Source organism: Odocoileus virginianus, chromosome 23, assembly GCF_023699985.2.
Source record: "Odocoileus virginianus isolate 20LAN1187 ecotype Illinois chromosome 23, Ovbor_1.2, whole genome shotgun sequence".
Taxonomy (NCBI): domain Eukaryota; kingdom Metazoa; phylum Chordata; class Mammalia; order Artiodactyla; family Cervidae; genus Odocoileus; species Odocoileus virginianus.
The window spans coordinates 11,748,694-11,757,598 of NC_069696.1; the positions used below are offsets into that span (position 1 = coordinate 11,748,694).

An 8,905-nucleotide genomic window follows, 5' to 3' on the forward strand; every position below is an offset into this window, starting at 1 on the left:
AAGCCACATCCCCTGCACTGGAAGGCGGATTCTTAACCACTGGACCACCAGGGAAGTCCCTGCTTATTTATTTTGTTACACTGATTGACACCTGAAATGATTGTGCTTGTTAACAGGTTTGTTTGTTTATTCTCTGTCTCTCCAAACAGAATGTGTGCCCCAGGAGCAGGGGTGGGCCTGTCCTCTTCCCCATGGTGTCTGGCACTCTCGGCTCTGTGTGAGGATTTTAATTGACCACTCCACTTTCTCTGATGCCTGCTTGGCACCCTCATTTCCTGAATAAAGAGTCGTTTCCTTGAAAGCGAAGGTATAAATCTGTCCCGCACCTCATGCCTCTTAGCCACCTTCCGCTGTCTGCAGAGCTGCCTCCTTCCATCAGCAACGGGCCCCATCCCTCCACACTGCCCTCTTTTTATCCCAGACGGAATGAAGCAAGACCCTTCCTGATTGGGCTGGGTCTATCAAAAGCCTTAATAATGTTCCCACTCTTGAGTCCAAGACCAAAGAAGCAGTTAGGCCTGAAACAGGGGACACAGAACAAGACTCCGGGGAGCAGGCTTGGAGCTGGGTTCAGAGTCTCTGGTCCCAGGGGGTGGGTGACTGATGGGACTGAGCTCTTGAGATCAGTATGCCAAGACAGGTGTTACGTGCTAGAGCCCATGGGATGGGGGTGGGGGGTTGCAGCCCCAACGAGGGGATTCACGTGGGATCCCTGGAGACCAGAAGGTTCTCTCTGGGTGGGCGAGCAGGCCCACAGGCATGTTCCTCACTGCAGGCTTAATTAACTGTTTGTAAATTCTGAATCGAGAGCAATATCTTTTTTTCTGACTGACAATTCTGCCCATAATTGATATTTGTTTTCTGCTGTTCCCAGAGGCAGTTGGGAAATAAGAAATCTCATTGCTATTAAGCCTGATCTCAGCCTGAGACCTTGTGGTGGTGGTAAGTGGGCGGGGGGAGTTGGGGCTGAACTCACAGCCCTCACCCCTAGCCTGCCCTTTATCGTTTGCTGTGTCCCCAGGAGAAGGGAGGGTGGACACAGGAACCCACGACTGGCTGACGGAACCCTCGAAAGTCTACCCATCCTCAAAAATATGAAAGTACCTGCTCTTTCTTCCTTTCTTCTTCGTGGTGCCTCGTGGTTTGAGGGATCTTAGTTCCCTGACCAGGAATTGAACCCGGATCCTTGGCAGTGAGAGCAAGGAATGCTAACCCCTGGACCACCAGAGCTCCCACCAACTCTTTCTTAAAGATGAGAATGTGTCCCCGAAGACCATCTCCCGAGTGTTCTAGAACCAAGTCCTGCAGGGATTCCTCCGGGGCCATTGTCTGGGAGGAGTGTGACTGTGGGTGATACCGAGGCTGTGGAGGAGAGGCTGGCCCACCCGGGGTTCAAATCCCACCTGTGCATCAGACCCCAAGATCTCCCGCAGGGTGGTGAGGACCACGTGAGGTTTCATCTCACAGCGTGTGCTGGGGACAAAGGAGGGAAGTGCGTGGAGGGGCTTCAAGATGCTGAGCACACACTTATCATCAGACCATGGGGGGTGATTCCTGTCTTGGAAAGGTGGTTTGGAACCTCAGCTGCTCTAGAACAAGTGGGCAGCCCACCCCAAGGAAGGGCACCCCTTCCCTACGATGGGGCATTTCTAGGGTGTGAGTCAAGCGCTCAGTCACAGCAATTCACCCTCACACCCCACATCCTTGTCCTCCTCAGCAGCAGGAACTTTGGGCTAATTATAGAAGTGAAATAATTACCAGGGGCAGCCGATTCCACACAGTATAATCTGTGAAACACGAGTTGGCACGCTGCGGGCCCCCTCCCCGGGCACTGGGGAAGCTCCAGGCTGTGGGACGATCCCTGGGGTACCCTGACGACTCTGGAAGCAACACCCCCCCCCCACCGCCTGCCTCCATTCTCATCTCCTCCCACCTCTTGACTCAGCTGGTGGAACTACAGAGAGGCTGCAGGAGGCTTGACCCTGGGGAGGCCATTCAAGCTTTCTTGAGCGTGATGTGGGGTCTTGGGTGGTCCTCTGGTGGGCCGGGTATCCCAGCTAGTCCCCAGCCCAGCCTGGGAAACACCTCGTCTCACCCGTCCTCTGCTGATGATCATGGGGACAGGGCCAGAGAGCTTGCCCTGGATCCCAACTGGGCCACAGAACCCTTCCCAACTTTCCTGGCAGCCTCTGCTGATCCATTAGGGTTGGCACTTGAGATGAAAGTGATTTGCCAACCCTGCCTGAAGCCTTCCAACTCTGAAAGAATCCAAGAAAAATGTTAGCTCTGGTGTGATGCACTCCATAGCTGTATAGAGGAGACCCCTTGGCAGTACATGGGGGACCCTCTTCTTTGGAGAAGGCTGGAGCCCTGAGCAGAAGAAGAATAGGAGGGATGCTGAGAAAGCCGTATAGCAGCAGCACCTCCCCTGAGAATCCCGGCCTGCAGCCTGGACTCCCTGCCTCCTCCAATCCCTCTCCCACCCCCGTCAGACCCCCGATACCCTGCCCCAAGTCGAGGTGCCCTTAGAGAGGAATGAGTATAGTAGAGGCCTCAGTGGTCCAGGTCAAGTCCCAGCCCTGCCACCTAAGTAACTCAAGCAGTTCCGGAACGTCTCTGATCCTCAGTTTTCTCATTTGTAGAAAGAGGCAAACATTTTCTGCCTTGAAGTTATACTGTGAAGAATAGATGAGTTAAGCTGGTAATATTTTATTGAGTCTAGGATTCATCTTTTTGTGTCACCATTACATTGTCAGTGTTTTAAAAATTCTTAGTGGTACGTAAAATACAAGGGTGTTGCAATCAGCAGCATCTTTGATTTATTGGAATATTGTGTGTACAGCATTAGAACAGTGCCTGGCCTGTAGTAAATGCTAATAAGCATTACAATTATTTTTCCATGTAAATCAGATAAAGCCTAGATGTTCTGTTACCTTCTCCCTACCCTCAGTTCAAGCAAGGCAAATAAAAATCACTGAAAACAGAAAGCCCTATTCTAGGGCTTCCAGGAGTGTGTGCAGGGGAAGTGTTTGTATACTGGCACTTCAGGTGGCAAGGGGGGCATCTCTGTCAATTCCATTTCTGTCCCCTCCTCTGTTGGGGTCACCAGGCTCAGGCTCTTGATTATTTTTCTCACAGCAATAGTATTTTTCTGCAAGATGAATTTTCTTGGTTGCAGTCTTCTGTCCTACAAACGGTCCTCTTCCTAACAAGCCCTTACAGGTGGCGAATAGCGTTGTTTCTACTTTTCCACGTTCTACAGAATTGCCTTGCTCATGTCACCCACGAGTCCCCTGGATAAAGTCCTCACAGGTAGTTGCCAGAGAGGAATGATCAGATGTTTCATGCAGATCTTTGGTCTTTATAATCGACTTGCAATTTAGGAATAGTATCGCATTATCTCACTTTATGGACAAGGAAGACACCCTAGCATATTTTGTCTGATCAAGGTCACGTAGAAGGCTGGCAGCAGACTAGGACTCACCCCACACTCTGGAAAAGACGTGCTACCATGCTGGTTTGAAACACCTGTCTCCAGGCCTCTAGGAAGACTGAGAAATCTCGGGGAAACCTTACAAGGTTTCCTCTGGTCAGACTTCTCAGGGTCTCGGCGCCAGCTTGCGTTCAGAAGGTCAAAGCCCTTGAGGCCAAGTTTCCGACAGGCGGGATTTGCAGGTGTTTATTCTGGTCTGAGAGCAGCGGCAGGTCTGGGCGGCTGGGGGAATCTCATTTCCAGCGGTAACTGTGCGTCTCTGCTTTTCTCTAGAGCTTTCTCTCTGAGCCAAGCCACTGACCCGGTCGCCGGGCTGTGAATTAATTACACGCAGGCACACAGTTCTGTCAAAGAACGCAGAAAAGCAATTTTAGAAGAGAAACCCCTTTTTCTCGCTTGCTGGCTTTCATTGTGGGAGAAAGGGACAATCACGAATGACATCAGAGCTATTCTGGAACGGCAGGTGGGGGGGTCGGGAGGAGCCTGATGTCAGCTCTCCAGGGGCCAGGCCAGGGCACGTGTCCTCTCCCCAGTCTCACTCCCGTTTCCCCCAGGGGCCAAGAGCTGCTCAAGACTGAGTGTGGATGATTGTGGTATGTGAATAGCGTCAGATGGCAGAAGGCCAGAAAACCCTCACCAGCATCTAACACAATTCTTTCAGACAACAGGAATCTTCCCCCTCACCCCCGAGAGGAAGGGACTTGTCCAAATTTGCACAACCAGGTAAGTGAGGACTTGGGGCCTGAACCTTCTTGTTCTGAGGGTCCCTGTCCCAGAAGTTTGGAGGAGGGGTAGCATCTGGGGTTGGCGTCCCTGGAGGCTGAAACAGGAATCTGGCACACAAGGTCCAGGGGGCAGGGGCAGGAAGGGCAGAAAGGACTCTCAGTAGATGCCTGGGGTGGTCTGAATGGTGGCCCCAAAGACACGTCCACAGCCTCCCCCCTGGAACCTCTGGCTGTGACTTTATTGGTCAAAGAGGTTTTTGCAGTTGCAATCAAGTTAAGGAACTTCAGATGGACTTCTGAATTATCAGGAGGGGCCCAAAGTTCAAAGACAAGCGGTATTTGTTTGGTTTTGACTGTGCTCCACAGTTTGCAAGATCTTAGTTCCCCAGCCAGGGACTGAAGCTGCAACCTTGGTGGTGAAATCGTGGCGTCCCAACCTCTGGACCGCCAGGGAATTCCCAATGACAAATATTTTGATGGTTTTGTTTGTTTGTTTGTTGTTTGTTTCTTCCCTGCTGCATCATTTGCAGGATTTTAGCTCCCTGACTAAATTGAACCCATGCCCTTAGCCAGGAATGTTTGGCGTCTTAATCTCTGGGCCACCAGGAGTTTTCAATGACAAGTGCTCATGTAAGAAACAGCAGAGGTGAGAACACAGGCAGAGAAGGGAAGGCCATGTGGTCTGAGAGGCAGAGGACTGGAGTGATGTGGCCGCAAGCCAAGGGAAACCGGGGGGTGCCGGCAGCCCCCCGAAGCTGGAGGAGGCAGGAAGGAGTCTTCCCGGGGTGCATTCAGGGAGCGCAGCCCTTCAGACCCTTCACTTTCAGACCACTGGCCTCCAGAGCTATGAGAGAATACTTTCTATTCTTTTAAGCCACGAACTTATTGGTGCCGGGTGTGGCTGCCCCTGGACACAGCACACCCTGTCTCCGTGGGGAGTGAGGGGGACTGAGCAGGAAAAAGAGACAGTCCCACAGAGGCTACAGGTGCTCTGGGGCTAGGGGCACCTTCAGAGGGGTCCCAACCTGGGGCATCAGCTGCTCAGTCACCAGGACACCCGCTTCGAGGAGAGAGTGAGACCGGGAGAAGCCAGTTCTCTGTGGCAACAGCAGGGATGCAGGCGCCAGGCCTGAGGAGCATCTGGGCAACAGGCGACAGTTCCCACCACAGACAGGCTGGCAAAATCGTCTGCATAAAAGCCTATACTTTTCTGCAAGTTTCTGCAAGAAACTCCTATAGATGAATGAAAACAAAGTGAAAAAGACATATGCCAAAGGGAGAGAAGACTCTTGCGACATATATAACAAAAGCTTAATAGCCTCCTTCCGCAGGAGGTGTGCTAGAAAGCAGTGAGAAAAACACAAACAACAGGAAAAGGAGTAAAATAGTGAATGAGTGAAACATAAAGAAACATGCTCACCTTCACCAGTGATCAAGGAACTGAAAATTAAAACGATGCTGTGTTAGTTCTCACCCATGAGAACGCCAACAAAAAAAAGGGTTCTGATGTCAGGGGAGCTGACATTCTCAATATTCTGGCTCAGGGGGTCAACAGGTTTGGCTTTCATGAAAGGTCAGCGGCATCAAAATTGTCATCTCATGCACCACCTTGAGTGAGACAGTCCACTAGTTAGAGCCCCTCATATGAAGTAGTCCTCAGTTGCCCAGAGCTAGCTGCGCATTTTGTTACAGCATCACTAGTCACAGAGAGAAGCCGATACCTGTTCAAAGGAGCTGCATGGCCATCACCACCTTGGCACGTGTGCAGAGACGGTGGATCTGTTTATCCTAAGGATGCTGTGAGCGGTTACAGGAAGACAATCCAGAAAGTGTACTTCTAGTAGGAACTTATGCAGGAGGGAAGCGCTGGCTCTGTACATGCATGTGGGAGTGAGAACACGTGTTGGAAACACCCCCCCCCACCCCTCCACTCTGCAAAAGGCCTGCTTCACACCTTCCCTCCTTCATCCCACGCTCAGCCAGTGACCTCGCTTCATTCTTCACTGAGGAATCAGAAGCAACCGGGTCAGGCTGCTGACCCATGTGCCCACTCTCCGCGTGGGTCTGTAAGATGCATTCATGTCCCCACGTGGACACAGATGGAGCTCTCCCCTCCCCCCAGCAGACCTCCCCCCTCCCCCTGAGCCTCATCCAACCTCCCTCCTTTCCTGGATCAATCCATCAGCACAGAAGCACCCTGTACTCCCTGGCCCCCAGGAGGAAAGGGCACCCTTATCCAGCCCGTTGTCCTTCACAGCCACGGTTCTGGAAAGCTGTCCCGGCCACTGCTCCCATGCACCAGCTCTCAGCCCACCTCGTGGCCATCCTGTAACCCCCGTCACTCCGTGGAGATGCTCTCATTGAAGCCCTCCATTCCCTCCTGGCACCTGAGCTGTGCCCACTTCTGTGTCTTGCCTGGCTGTAACTGTCAGCAGCATGGCCGCCGTCCACCTCCTAGCAGTGCCAGCTGCCCTTGGCCCCCAGGAGCCCACCCTTGCCTAGTTCTCTCCCACCTCCCTGGCCGCCCAGTCTCCCAAACACCTAAACCTGGGTGGTTCCCAGCTTGGTTGTTGGATTTCTTCTCTATGAATTAATGCACTCCCTGTTCACCTCATCCGATCTGGAGGCTCTCAAGGGTGCATCCCTTCTCGGGGCCTTCTCCCCAACCTGACTCATCCAACCTGCTCAGCGTGTCCACCTGGATGTCCAACCAGCCTCTTGACGCTCAGAGGACCAGACAGCCCTGTACCACGGCCCCGCCCCCTCCCAGACAGCCCCGTGCCACGGCCCCGCCCCCTCTCCCCCCATTGGTGGATGTCTCTCCCCGCTCCTCCCACATTCGAACTAGGGAAGTGGCTGCTAGAAGCGTCTCCACTCCTGACCCTGGTTCACAAGTCCTGGTCCTCTGGACCCCGGCGCCCACGTGCTCCGGCCCCAGCCCCAGCCCCCGTTCTGCCTCCAGCGTGAACTCGCAGGCCAGCTCTGTTGTGTGTAGCACCGGGCGCCACCTGCCACGTGGCTGGTTTGCTTTGTTTATCGAGAGGCAGAGGGGGGTCCGTTTTAGCTGTGCCAAGGACTCACTGGGAGACCTTAAAGTCTCTTCTCGCCTTTGGGCCTCAGTTTCGCCATCTGTAAAGTGGGGCTGGACCCCATAATGCCTGTGGGCATTCCTACCCTGACAGTTCAGGATCTGTCCACACCGAGGAGGTGGTTTGCTGTCATCCCTGGGTTTGCAGTTGACCCACCTGATGCCTTCTTGCCTCCTTCGCTGCCTGGATGTCTGAGCCTGGGCAGCCTGTCCTCTCTCCTGGGGTCTCAGATCTGCCATCCGCTGCCTGGGCCTCCCAGACCATGTGACAATGTGAGTGTCCTCTTCCTGCCTGAGTGTCTGCGCTCTTGTTATTCACAGGTGGTTCAAAGTCACAGACCTGAGCTCCAGGCCCGAGACGACTCCACCTTCGAGGAAATTCAGCTAATGCAGGGCCTTGGGAGACAGGCATGGGCTGGAGCTACCCACCTGGGTCCCTAACGGACTGGCCTCAGCAACACACCTATGCCAAACAGGAGACTTTCTGACACAGCTCACAGGCTGCCAACCGTGTCCCAGTAGGCTGGGAGGTGATCTTTGCCAGCCCATTGTCCCCACAGCCTCTTGGGGGGTGCTGTCAGAGACTCCCCCAGGCTTCTGCTGGTAACTGGAGCAGAATGGCTAATTGGGAGGAGGGGTTTCTGCTGAGCTAGGGAGAAAACTTAGGGAGCAAAGCATAGGTGGGCAGTGATGCCAGGACCCCACCCACAGGTGGGGGGGTGTCTGCTGAGCTCCCGACACGGTGGGCAGCTGGCAGGGCACCGCGCCCTGGGACTGTGTCAGGGGTCTCTCCAGGACTCACCGTGGCCAGGGAACCTGGGGGCAGGCTGGGGGTAGGGGTGTGCAGGCAGCGTGGGGTCCCCTCTGCCCGTGGGTGCAGCAAACCACACTCTTGGCTCCACTGAAGCCCTCCTTCAGAGTCTGATTCCTCACCCCTTCTCACAGGGAGAAACTGAGGCTCAGACAGGTGGCCTGGCTGGGACTTGCCCAGGACATTGGCTTCGGGGGCCACACCCCTCCTCCTGCCCCATGGTTCCTGTATTCCACTGTGCTCCAGCCAACAGCATCTCCTGAGGTGGACTGGCCTGAGATTCATTTGTTCCTTTCATCCAGCTTTTGTTTGTTTTTGACCATTTTTTTTCTGAAGCACGATACACTCATAGAAATGTTTACAAAACATTAGCGCCCAGCTCACTGAAAGTTTCCAAAGTGAGGACCCCCATGTGGACCACCCCTAGGTTGAGGAACAGAGCCCTCTGAACTTCTCCACATGTCACACACATGGTAGACCATGTCAGAGCCCCCTTCCTTTCTCAGGATGAATAATATTCCATTTTGTTCTTGACACGAACCCTGCTGGGCCCTGGAGAATATACCAGATGCCACAGAAAATGTAGAAAGCCTATAGAAGCAGGCCTATGCTGCCTGTAAACTGGGGACAAGAATGTATGCTTTGCCATGGCTTGAAGGGAGAGACGGGTTCGTACAGGTTGGCCCCGAGCAGGGCAGTGCTCAGCGCACACTCAGTAGGATCCATACTTCCTGTGTTTGCTGCGCCCTCTGGCAGGACACCTGGTGGCTGGTCCATGCCTGCACAGA

At 53.7% G+C, this 8,905-nt stretch overlaps 1 long non-coding RNA gene across 1 annotated transcript; it reads left to right on the forward strand.

Moving 5' to 3' along the window:
- The first annotated feature begins 1,347 nt into the window (after window positions 1–1,347).
- Window positions 1,348–8,386, forward strand: LOC110140217 (uncharacterized). Its single transcript, XR_002314686.2, has 4 exons — window positions 1,348–1,437; window positions 4,048–4,216; window positions 7,628–7,836; window positions 8,252–8,386. It is a non-coding gene; the product is annotated as an uncharacterized lncRNA (long non-coding RNA).
- The last annotated feature ends 519 nt before the right edge of the window (window positions 8,387–8,905 follow it).